Genomic DNA, 12,703 nt, shown 5'->3' on the forward strand with positions numbered 1-12,703 from the left:
TGAATACATGAATCCGACTACATTAGATCGTTCCCGCAATGCAAAATGAACCAGTTGCACTGAATACATGAAACCCACTACATTAGATCGTTCCCGCAATGCAAAATGAACCTGTTGCACTGAATACATGAAACCCACTACATTAGATCGTTCCTGAAATGGAAAATGACCAGTTACACTGTCTATTGTCTGAAATGGAATGTGAAGAGTGTATAATGAATAAATGAAACCCATCACACTGTCTAGCACCTGAAATACTATGCACTCCTGCAAATTTGAAGTGGTCTGGCGCGATGGCACTGCCATTGCAGCCTTGTGTTCCTTGAAGTCCCTTATATCCTGCTCTCCCTTCGTGCAGGTGTGGAAGAGCACTGCAGGCGGGGCAGTTGCCCCACCAGGACCAACGTAGGAGTCTACGCACCTCCTTGTCCTCTTCCTGGGACTGCATTCTCCGCTCCTCCCATCTGTGCCACTGCCTGCGAGGGTGCAGATTACATATGGTCGTTACAACTCCGATGACGCATACCTCATTCAATGCACGTGACACTGCCATTATGAGTCCGGCAGCATCTCTGTGCGGTAGGCCACGCACATGCCAGAAAATGTCTGCAGTGCGGCAATCATTAATTACCAGGAGGTTACATACGTTTCGCGCACAGACACAACGCGGCTTTGCGCGCGCCATTATCGACAGGTTCCTTCCCGACCTGTCCATCTCTGCGATACGGGGCGCCGGGAATCCCAAAGCCTGTGTAACAACCCTCCAATGCTGTTGCGTGCTACTGTATACGTGCGCTAAACCATCCCACAAATTTTTGGCTTGCGCTTCTACACCTAAAACAACAACAAAGTCGTTCGCGGCCATCTTGCCTCGCCGCGCGGACACTTTTTTTCCACCGCCGAACATGTCACCGATCGAGTTTCAAGTTGCGGCTTTCGCATTCCAAACTCTCTTTCATCTGCACGGACGAAATACCGCGACGGGGCTGGTGCCCCACCCGCTATCGCACTTCCGCCCTAGTGCGGCCGCTCCACGGTCGATGCCTAGCATGTTTCTGCTGGTACGCCCGATGGCGAGATAACCGCATCCCCCGCGCATGCTCAGTTTCGACCTGCTTCGCTTCCCTTCTATCAGCACTCGCCGACGCCGACAAAAACCAGAGCCGCACGGTAGCCGAGTGGTTAGCGCGCCAGTTGGCAATGCTTGGGCGAATATCCCCACCGACCTTGGTTCGATTCCCAGCGCCGGCACAGCGGATCGCTGTAGAAATAACGGCGCCTGGTGATCCCACCAGCGTCACAGCTCGGCCGCCGTGTGTGGAGGACAAGGGGAGGATCTGTGCTTTTTCGCACAGCTCTTCTTCTCGCTGTCCCCCGGGTATCCAGAGGGCGGATGCCCGTTGCTCCTGCGGAGGTGTTCCCGGGGGAGGAAGTTTCTTTTTTCTTTCTCATCACCGTCGAATTCGCGGGGGGAGTGCGCACGCTGCTGCAGGCACCGCGGAAGTCCGCAGCAACCACACACCGACGGGACATCCGAGAGACACCCTGTTTTTTTTTTTTTTTTACTGGACGTTTCGTTTCATGAACGTTCGTGAAAGACAAAATGTCCAGTAAAAACAAAAAAGCGTACGTGGTGCCTTTCGGATGTCTCGTCGCTGTTTGGTTGCGGCTGCGGACTTCTACGGTACCTGCAGCAGCGTGCCGATTGATACATCCGAAAATGCAACGTACGTGCTTTTTTTTTAGAACGCTCTCATATCCTGATGTTCTATAAAATTATAAGATAAAAAGGGCGTACGCAGTGTCTTTCGCAAGTCTGCCCAGTGTGTGCTTGCTGCGGTCTTTTACGGCACCTGCAGCAGCGTGCCCTTTCGTATAACAATATCTAGCACCTTCATGGAAGTACGCAATATACAGCGGCTGCGCTCCTGATTATCTCTCTCTGCACTGTCAACATCTTCGTGTCTTGTATTCTTGCTGTATTAGCGCGCGCACTGCACAACATAAAATTCACTAGCTCTAGTTATATTGCTTTCCGAGTACGTCCATACCGCCTTGCTACAACTGAGCAACGTAAGGTGAAGGCTGCAGACAGTCATTGCGAATGGCTCACCACTTCCAATTATCACAGTCCGTTACAACTGCCGAATTGATGCTCACTTGCCGCAAAGGTCTGCGACAATCAGGTGAGTGGAACAGTAACACATAGCGGGTCTTCTCTAATTACTGGCCCCAGTCTTGATTACGCTGCGTAGTTCTATATTGTGCAGTTTACGCGGTGCTACAGCAACATTGCATGTCACAAACATGAGGAATGTGCAGAGAAAGACGACAACGACCGCAGCCACTGTAAACAACTTTCCTTTTCTGAAGACGCTTTTATATCGTTATACTAATAGGCATGCCGCTGCAAATACCATAATAGACCGCAGCGAGCACACATCCGAAATACACTACATATAGACCTTTTTTTTTCCTTACGGGACATCAGGATATAAGAGCATGCCAAAAAATTATCCAGGAACAAACATTAAGCGCGTACGTCCCGTTTCCGGGTGTAATTAGTAGTTCCCCGCTGAAACTACTCATGCAGCGCAGTCGTCCGCATAAACCGTATCTTTGGTTTGGCCCGTATCTATCTTCTAGACTATTCCTCTTACAAACCTTGATTATTGAGAGGCCTGGGTCCAAAGTTTTTCTAATAATAACGGCTACCCTCAGAGCTGTGGCACAACAAACGTTGGCTGTTTCGACGAGTTAGGTGCACTATAGGCAGTTTGCTGTGCCTCCAAGCTTATTGAAAGCGCATGTATATTGGCTCGATGTAGCCACGTAACTCGTCGAAATAGCTAAACTTTGTTGGCCCACAGCGTCGAGGGTAACCGTATTTTCGAAATGATAAAAACCGATATACAGGTTACGATAGGCTACAGGCGTCTCTATAATTAAGCAGCCTCCTAGTAATAGTTAAGAAGATAGCCTTTAATGCCTCGTCGCTGTAAGCAGCAGTTGTCGACAGAAATTTCACGCTTTTTGTTAATCAACCTGCTAGTTAGCACGTGTTAGCTGTATTCTTATGTACTACTCAGCTGACAATTCGAAGCGAAAAAAAATGCTCTTCTAACTCAGTAATTTCATTTATAAAAAATTCTGCAAAGTCTTCGGTGATACGCCCTGTAAACAGGCGGGAACACCTCCAAGTCCAGAATCACACACCACAATAATGGGCTAGCCTTCTAAACCGTTTTCTGTGTACTGTCGTCCACACACCTGTTTAGAGCACTTGCATCATTTACCTAGCGCCTAGGACTGAAACTTCACCTCGTAAATGCTTACATTTTTGTCCTCTATCAGCAAATTATTCTTTCTCCGCGGAAAGTACCCGAGAATGTAAACATTAGCCAGATTGCTGCGAGGAAAGTGTTTAACGGCCCGTCGATGTTGTGGGAATCCTGGCTTTCCGCCGTCGCCTTTGCGCGGCGTTGCCGGCCTCCCGCGTTGTTTCCTCTTTCCCTTGCTCCCGCCTCAGGCGGTGGAGAGGCGGCTGGGTGACTAATCACTGTCATTTAGCCACAGCTCCGCCCCGGCTCCCCAAGGGCCTTTGCCATTGGCGCCTTTTGGCGGGAATACGAGACCCGCTTTGGGGCGGCCGCGCACCGCGCGACCGTCCGAGCGGGGCCCAGAGAGAGAGATCCCTCTGAGACAGCGTAAGGTGCGTACGCTACTGTTTTGTCCGTGCCGGCCGTTGCCGTTCGGACCAGTGCTTACTCGAGCTCGCCCGCACGTGTCCTCTGACCTGCAGCGGCTCGAGCCTGTCCAGCGGGGTCCAGCGACCTCCGACAGGCGTACCTTGCGTTGATTGCCCACTCTCTCTCGCAACCGGCCCAACGGTCGACACGAGAGAGAGATCAAAGCACTGCCGCGGGGACATTCTCCTGCAGCGGCGTGCTAGCGGCGCGCATTGCTCGAGTCGCTTCGTGCACGCAGCGGAGCCTTGCTCCTCGCGCGCCCCCGGGACGGGGTGACGATTGAGTGTGTGTGTACTGCTGAAGGACGACGTGAATAAACGTCTCCTTTGTGAACTTGGAGGCCTATTTCTTTGCGGCGAATCGCTCTCCTCCCAGCGGAGGTTGAGTGCGCTGCAGCGGTGTCCCAGTGTGTGTGTGGTGACGGCTGATCGGGGTCCTTGGCTCGCGCGAAGCTCGAACCCGCGGTGGGTGGTGGCCTGTGTCCACTTAGAAACCCACAATGTCTACGAACAAATCGCTCGAAAGGACGCACTGGACCACCAGCTACCAACTTCAATTGTAGATGATAAAACAAGCAGCTGACTAACGAATCTCTGCCTTTACATCTCACATACTAGGCGCTACAGTTATTCCTCAAAGAGAGCATTTTTCATGCTAGAATGTCCTATTTAGGCCTAACAGTTTCGCAGTACCTTCCGCCTTATACCGGTCTGCGTGTCTCCGCAACAGTCAATGCAAGAACCGTGCTCATTTCTTTTTTTCACTAAAGTTCATCCTGCCTTCGAAATCGAATTGTTCAGGCAAGACAACCCTCGAAATATAAGATAGCCCTCTTGTACTTTTCATAATACTCACTCTTCACCGAAAGCCCAGCTGTGCACTTTTCGAAAATTCAGTTCGGAGCTGACACTTAGCCTGACCCGATTATTCGCGCTAGTTGCTATAGCATTTTCGAAATGGAAACACCAACGTTGACAGAACGAGCACCTAGTTTGCAACTATTTTATTCCTCAGGCGGGAAAGGCATTTGTAGCATAGCGTTGCTAAGAACTTTATCTTCAAGCAAAGAATTAAAGATACTCCTCAAGGATGGGCTCCTACTTGTGGAACGCTCTATGATTCAGGGCCTCAGGGAGAGTTCCTTCCACTAGCTAGGTAGGTAGGCAAACACTTTATTGATGAACCAAGGGAAAGCGTTAGGGGAGGTTTCGGTCGCTTCGTCCTTATCTCGGGCGGCGGTCATCAGTCCATGACTTCTGGCGACCTTCTCCGCGCATTCCACCAGCCCCGTGAGACCGCGATCTCCCAACCTTCTAGGTCTCTGAGGTTCCAGCGAGATGGTGGTTGGAGTTCTCGGCATATGTAGAGTCTGCGTTCGAAGTTTTCTCTAGGAGCCCCACAAAGAAAGCATTCGTGTTTGTATTGACCCGGGTTTATTAATGGCGGAATGGATCTGTCCCTTTGAAAAATTTCTGATTGTGGTTTTGGAGCCGCGAGCGTGGCATTGGAAGATTCTATGGTCGCCCTTATCGAGCCGGAGGCTGTGTGTTTTAGGTCATATGACACCGCACTTAGGACGTAGGCTAGGTTGCATGTATATTCTGCCGCGTCTACATGCACTGCGTCTTCGTTGTCCGTGTGTTCTTTATACAGGACTTTGGCGCGTGCTGCGCATCCTTCCCGGCTGTGAGTTGCGTGGACGATTAGGTTTTCTTTGATTTGCTTAGGAATGCCGTGGGAGTTGTCCAGAGGGGGAGCCGTTGGTTGAATATTTAATGCGGCTAGGATGTGTCTGCCCGTGTTTGTGGAGGATAGTCAGTCCAACTGTGCTGTGCGGTGGGCTTCAGTCAGTTATTCTGGAGTGTTATGGACCCTCATGCGGAGGAGACTGTTGGTTGAAGTCCCTTGAGGGAGATTTAGAGCCGATTTGTAGGCCTGTCTTATTAGCACGTTTACTCTTTCCATCTTCTATCTTTGTGAGTTGAAAAATAAGGCAGTGATTATAACATTTTCAACGGGTTTCCCTTTTTGTGGCGGTCCGCGGTCGGCTGGAGCAGCGGAATTCGGTCAGCGAGTATGCAAGGCCTATACAGGCCGCACACTCCGCTACTGCTTGGAGCGTTTCATCCATTTCGCCGACATTTGCCGTGGTCGTCTGCGTAGGAGCGGGATCCGCTCTAATTTTCGCCCCATGGGTGTGAGGGTGATGTCGAAGAGTAGTGGGGATAAAACAGCCTTGCGGTGCCCTCCTGCTTTATAGGGCTAACGAGGGGGATTCCGTTGACCCAAACCATGTCTCCGCCGTCCTGTTATTCAGAAAGGCAGTTATGTACGCGTGTGTTCTAGTTCTGCTGTCCACGATTTCCGTTTCCCGATTGCTCGGGACTCGGGATGTGGCACTTCCGATGTCCTACGTGAGTGTATTCACCCGGTTTGCAAGGTTCTCTATCCCAGTAGGGGATTTCTTCCGCAGATTACAGAATTTTTCCCAGTCTGTGATTTTTCGTTTCCTTTTTACAGAGGCGGAGATTGACTTCAGTGCGGAGGTTGTTTGAATGATGTCGCGGTCACTGCCTAGGGAGGCCTGCGTGTTGTTTCACTGACACTGTAGGATTGGGTTGGTGTTTAGCTGCGCGTGTGCTGTTGCCTGTCGTTAATGGGTTAGGCCCTCATTTTGCATAAATGTCCAGAGTTGCGATTCCTTTCTGCAGTTGTGCTTGTAACCCCAGCCGACGTGCCCTGCGTTAAAATCTTCTCAGGTTTTTCGCGCGGATGATTACCACTTTTGTAATGACCGCGAGGAGGGGGGCTCCGCCCCTTTTTGTCGCACTGTACGTGTTGAGGATGAACAAGCTGGGGATTCTTCTGTTTTGGGAAGGAGCTCTATCAAGGACAGAAGGGGAGATGCAGCGGTTTGTCTCGTGTTGCCATCAGACCTCGCTGTATTTTGAATCCAGTGTACGTTGAGGTGGAGGGAGGATGAAGCGTCTGTTTTTTTAATAAGTGATGATTTGATGGTATATGAGTAGAGCCCACATAGCTTCCTATGCGAATTTGGTTGTCCAATCTTCCCAACCACTGGAGGATAGTTCTCAGGGCAGCGCGCTGTTTATCAGGGATCGAGGTATGCTCGTGAGGATTACTTCCTGAGTAAGCATGCACCTTGATGCGAGAATGCATCGGGCAGTTGGTGTGTGTGTGTATTGTTATAGGGCACATAGGCAACTAAGGCGATCATGCACCAAGCACATGGTGCTACGAAAATTTTTCCGCTGAATTTTATACAAATGTGAAGAATCAGCGGTGGTGTAGGGGACCTAAAACTTCATTACTACCTAGTAATCACATAGGAAAGAACTACTAGAAATGACTAATAGTAAAAACTTTAAATGAGGTTGCTATCCTTGGCTGGGCAAGATTCTCGAAGCTCCCAACGAACCAAATAAAGACCTTAGCCTTCTTCTCAGGAATGAGAAGGTGGCTAGTTTTACCAAATAGAAAACCAACGAAGCAGTCGATGAGAATTCTTCGCAAACAGGTTTGCCTTGTTTTGTTAGCAGGAAGTTGATCGTAAAGTGCGTGTGGCCTATTCGGAGATAACAGAGAACCACTTCGTTGCAACATTCCTAGTGCACACATGACTTCCACTCACCTAATGTACTGTTATTTATTTCGTTGTTCCAAAACGACTGCCAGTTTTTTTTCTTAATTTACATTGTACTAAATTCATGCAATCCTTAAAGTGTACATTGTTTTTTTTTTCCACGAGCTTCAGCAGTGCACAAATCTGCTCTGTCGTTGCCTTTCATTCTGATATAACTCGGGACCTAGCAGAATTTTATGTTCAGCCCTTGAGCTGTGGCTATGGTGTGTCACCAAGTGACGGAGTGATTGCACTACTCGAGTGAAGAGATGTAAGTACCTTTAGGGAGTCTGTGTAGGTAATACTGTTCGCGAGGTTCTCGTTTACTATTTTTTTCGGCAGTGAAAAATGGATACGCACTGAGGAAGTCTTACGGTTTCTTTCCAATTTCCTCGTACCACTGCGCTTCCTATGTAACCGCCCATTTTTGAACTATCAGTATAAAAACCTACTGTATTTTTTCTTGGTGTGCAAGAAATTCTTATATAGTGCGTTGCTGCGGAGTTTCTTTTTAGAGAGTGAAATTGCAAATTGCAGGACAGCTGTAACATGGAGGTGTGCATCTCATCTTTGGGCAATATCAGATAATGTGTCCTGTGTATTTAGATTCTGGCATATCTCTTCGAATCGCAATACCAGTGGCAGGTAGCTAGCACTTTGTTGGTGAATAATACTCGACAAAGACATTTCGCTACAAATGGATAGTAGATATATTTTGGTAGAGATCTTACTTCAAAGACATATGCACAAGTTAAAGCTGTTCTTCTGTATTCAAGGGAGGGTTCATTTGTTTCTGCGTAGAGGTTGACTATAGGAGGTGTCCTGTATGCGCCACATGAGAGCCCTAGGCCTCAGTTTTGTACTCGATCAAATTTTTCAGGGCATGACAGACCTACTGAACCGTACACAGTGAACCCATAATCTAATGAGGAACGTACCAAACTGACAGTTGCAGCCGGAGTGCTCAGGTGGTCGCATTTCTGATAAGAACATCACCTTTATCTTGTTGCATTTTGATGAGCAAATGGTAGGTAATGGGATAACTCAATCGGCTGGTGATTAGGGCGACTGGCATGTTAAGGGTTCCCCTCTCCGACAGGCCGTGGTTGCATATAGCAAATCTGCGAATAAAGCCTGCCGCGAATTTCGGTTTCCTTGTCTAGGAGTTATTCTATATAAAGGTGGCACCCACAGTGTCTTAATATGATTGAAACAGCGCAAGGCCGAAGGCCAAAAAAGCGAGCGGAGGAAAGGAGGAAATGGACAACACAGCGCTGAACTAGCAACTGACATTTATTTGGCACGCTGCGCGTATAAATACATTCAGGCACCAAAATAGAAAACAACGCATAGAGCAATTCATGCACCAGGATCCCTGCAAGCAAACACAAACTAAGAAGTGCGATTCAGGAAGCGAAGTTCTTTTTGTGATAAAGACACTGATGCAGCACTTACACATGTATCACCATACTTCTTGATATTCGAAGCCTCGATTATTTCCCGGCAAAGCTGGTCTTTGTTCCTAGCAACAACTCGGCAAAAATTAAACTGTGGGGTGCAATCACATTCACGGCAATGCATGCTAAGGTTACGAGACTCTTTGTTATCTACATTGTTGTGGTGCTGCCTGAGCCTATCATTTAAGCACTGTCCAGTCTGGCCAATATAAAATCTATTACAAGTGAGAGGAATGGAATACACGACATTTTTTTGACACTTCACAAATTTGCATTCATGGTTTTTGGGGCAATCGGGGGAAGTTTTCCCTGGGTTGTTGACACGCGTACACAAGCTTGATAACTTAACGGGGGCCGAAAAAACAACATCCACTCCGACTCTTTTACCAACACTTTTAAAATTATGTGATATCTTGTGGATATAGGGAATGGCTGCTACTCGCTTACTTGTTTGACGTTCAGAACTGGCGGAGCATTTCAGTTTCTTCAACAAAACTTCGGCCACAGAAGAAAGCACGTGAAGCATGCATTGCCGTGAATGTGATTGCACCCCACAGTTTAATTTTTGCCGAGTTGTTGCTAGGAACAAAGACCAGCTTTGCCGGGAAATTATCGAGGCTTCGAATATCAAGAAGTATGGTGATACATGTGTAAGTGCTGCATCAATGTCTTTATCACAAAAAGAACTTCGCTTCCTGAATCGCACTTCTTAGTTTGTGTTTGCTTGCAGGGATCCTGGTGCATGAATTGCTCTATGCGTTGTTTTCTATTTTGGTGCCTGAATGTATTTATACGCGCAGCGTGCCAAATAAATGTCAGTTGCTAGTTCAGCGCTGTGATGCCCATTTCCTCCTTTCCTCCGCTCTCTTTTTCAATCATATCATGTACAACCAACTCGCCCATCAGCTCATGCTTCCACAGTGTCTTGTATATTGTGGGAATTTCGGAATACCGGCGAGGCGCGCCGTGGAGACGGGGGAAAGCGTCCTCCTCATGGGTGAGCAATCAGATGGTCCGCTCGAGAGCGCTGCGCTCTTCCCCAAACTGGTCGCAATGGCGCGCCTCCGAAGCGGTCGCTGATTGGCAGAAAGTGACAACGGACAAGTGCGCCGAGATCGGCGGGGACCGGCTGCGGCCGGCGAGAGAACACAGCGAGGCGACGTCAGGTGAAAACCTAGCATTTTTCCCTCCGTGCTGTCGTCATCTAGCCCCGTCAGCCGCACGACCACGCCAGACAGCAAGGGTCGACTGTCAAGCATCCAGCAGCCAGCGTGTGGAGGGCAGGCGTGTTAGTGAGTTTTTGGCCAGTGGGCTAACGCTATTTTCAGTTGGAGGGAGGTGAGAACTGCACCTTGTGGAGTGTCACCTTTATTTATCCTCTGCATCAAGAACACTCCACAGGATGCAGTTCTCACCTTACTGAAAATAACCGTAGCCCTATCCTGGCCAAACAACTCACCAACATCCCTGACCTAGATGGGGAGGGGTGATAAAGGTGATGGTATAGTGCTGGCATGGATGTAGCGCCATATGCGCGACTCACAGCCATTGGTGGCCATAGTGCGAAGGATATGGTCGTGGCTAAAAGCGTCCAACGCTTTTTAAATATCCAGGGCGAGAATAGCATGTGTGCTGGCTGTGTGCTTCTTAGTGTGGAATATAGTTTCCTTATGGAATAGTGATATGTCTTGAGCCGAGGGAGTGGGATGAAAGCCACACAGGTTGTCAGGTAGGACCCGTGAGGCTTCTGGAAAGGGTTGCAGTCTGTTGAGGACGATATGTTCGAACAGTTTTCCCACGCAACTGATGAGGGATATAGGGCACAGGTTTCGGAGGATGACTGCCATGCTGAGTTTGGGAATAAAAGTGATGTGTGCATGTTTCCAGGTGGAGGGCACCGGTCCATCAATTCCTAAAGTGAGGTGTCGTCAAGGTTGCGGAGGACTCTGCATGTCATGTGGTCTTGTCCGGGAGCTGTAGGGCGGCGTATGGTAATCAGTTGATCATTCGACTTCATCAAGGGTGGTGTCTTTGTCGAGGTTCGGGTAAGGCGGGGGGGCAAGTGGTTCCGTCCCAACTGATAGAATTGTTTTCGCAATGCCTTGTAGTGTTCGGTTGATGTCAGTGCCCTTTTTGTAGATCAAGGAAGAGAGACGGTTCTCGCAATCACAAAGACAACAACGAAGAGGAAAGCCTCATGTTGCTTGCCAGCGTTTCGACAAGAGGACTTCGTATGGCCCAGGTGAACACAGGTCCTCTTGTCCAAACGTTGGCAAGCACCCTAAGGCTTTCCCCTTCCTTGTTCACTTTGTGTCTTTTGTAGATCAAATTGCTTGTGCTCTTCTCCTTCAAATGGTTCACCTCATAAGTAGTACAATTCCAAATTATTCACGCTGATTTCTCTCTTTCCTCTAATCTCTCTTCCCCAAGCTTTGCACAGCGGAGCGCCCCGTGCTCCTTTATTGAGCATAGGTGGTTTTGTCGTGGCGTGACTGTGACTACGTCCTTGACTGTGTGACTGCGACTTTGTATTGACTGCGTGACTGTGACTGTGTCCTTGTCTGAGTGACTGTGACTTCGGTTTTTTTTTTCTTTTGTCTTGATTATGTTTTTATTTTTGTGATCTTTATTTTGTGGCCGGCGCTCAGTGCTTTCTTTGACTGTTACGGTGACAATGACTTTGCAGTGACTTGGGTTTTCTTTTTATTATTATTTTTATTTATTTCGCGGACTGCACGCTGTGCTTTGGCTATCTGCCTGCGTCTAACTTACTATGACGAGACTTTTGTTTTCTTTTCTTATGAGTTTTTTTTATGCTCTGTTTTTCGCTTAATTTTTTTTTTCTTCTTTGAAACATTTAGTTATTTTTCATTTATTTTGAATTGGCGTTAAGCCTGGCAAAGCATTGCTGGTCCAGGCATCCTCTCTCTTTCTTTTATATTTTTTTACCTCTTTTTTTGAGAGGACCAATAAAAAGGAAAAAAAAAGGGGGTCTAGGAGGGCTCAGAAAGTGGTCCAGGTGCGTTTTGAGGCTGCTGTAAAAGTAAGCCCGGCTGTTTCAAGCGAGGGTGGCTGCGTAAGTTTCGGCGGCCTGTGTGTGGACGGAGATTCGGAGGCGGAGTTTGCGGTTGAGGCGTTGGCGGCGTTCCAGACATGTAAAATGTGTGAGTCTGCCTGTGACGCCGTAGGGACACCGTGGTGAAGGGCTCCGGAAATTTAGACCACCTGGGGTTCTTTAATGTGCACTGACATATCACGAAAGAGAAGAGTGTGGAAAAGAAACATTTTGGTTTTGGATTGAATGTGCGGGTAGTGTTAAAGATGGGGAGGTTGCTGCCGAGATAATCTGGTAGGACACCTGGCTTGATCAAGATGTGTGGGCTTGAATATATATGCAACGTCTGTGGTGGGGCCCCATGTAACACTTGGTGTGGGTGCAGTCACCGGATAACCTTTAAATGGGTTACGACACCATTTTTCAGACTCAAGTTGTTCATTACATTGCGTTCGCTATGCATCTCGGAACAACTGGACAAAATTTGAGCTCAATTGGTGCAGCGAGTAATTTGTAATTGAATTTTTAAAACTTCTGCTGTACCGTGTGGTAGTCAGGTAAGACTAACGCGCTCGCGATTCATGACGCCGTAGACCAACGCTCACGTGCTTTCTCTCAGCTGACCGAGTGAACTGCGCACTCCTCGTAACGAGCGTAGGGGAGTGGGTGGCTCGCTGTTCGAGATAGGGGTGCCGAGGGGTGAAGTCACGACAGGGGAACAAAGGCAACAGAGGTCCGTGTCCTTCCCTTTTCTGTCTACTGGCGATCTCGGCGGCTTCACCGTAATGCGTGAAGGTGG

At 48.5% G+C, this 12,703-nt stretch overlaps 1 long non-coding RNA gene across 1 annotated transcript in view; it reads right to left on the reverse strand.

Annotated features, from left to right (window-relative positions):
• Positions 1 to 389: 389 nt before the first annotated feature.
• The window catches only part of LOC149365760 (uncharacterized), a 34,408-nt gene continuing 22,094 nt past the window's right edge, over positions 390 to 12,703 (reverse strand). The window contains exon 4 of the long non-coding RNA XR_016282953.1: positions 390 to 476. This is a non-coding gene — a long non-coding RNA (uncharacterized LOC149365760). The remainder of the gene's footprint in view (positions 477 to 12,703) is intronic.

The sequence above is a fragment of the Amblyomma mixtum genome, chromosome 1 (genome assembly GCF_055824585.1).
Source record: "Amblyomma mixtum isolate Tamu chromosome 1, ASM5582458v1, whole genome shotgun sequence".
Taxonomy (NCBI): Eukaryota; Metazoa; Arthropoda; class Arachnida; order Ixodida; family Ixodidae; genus Amblyomma; species Amblyomma mixtum.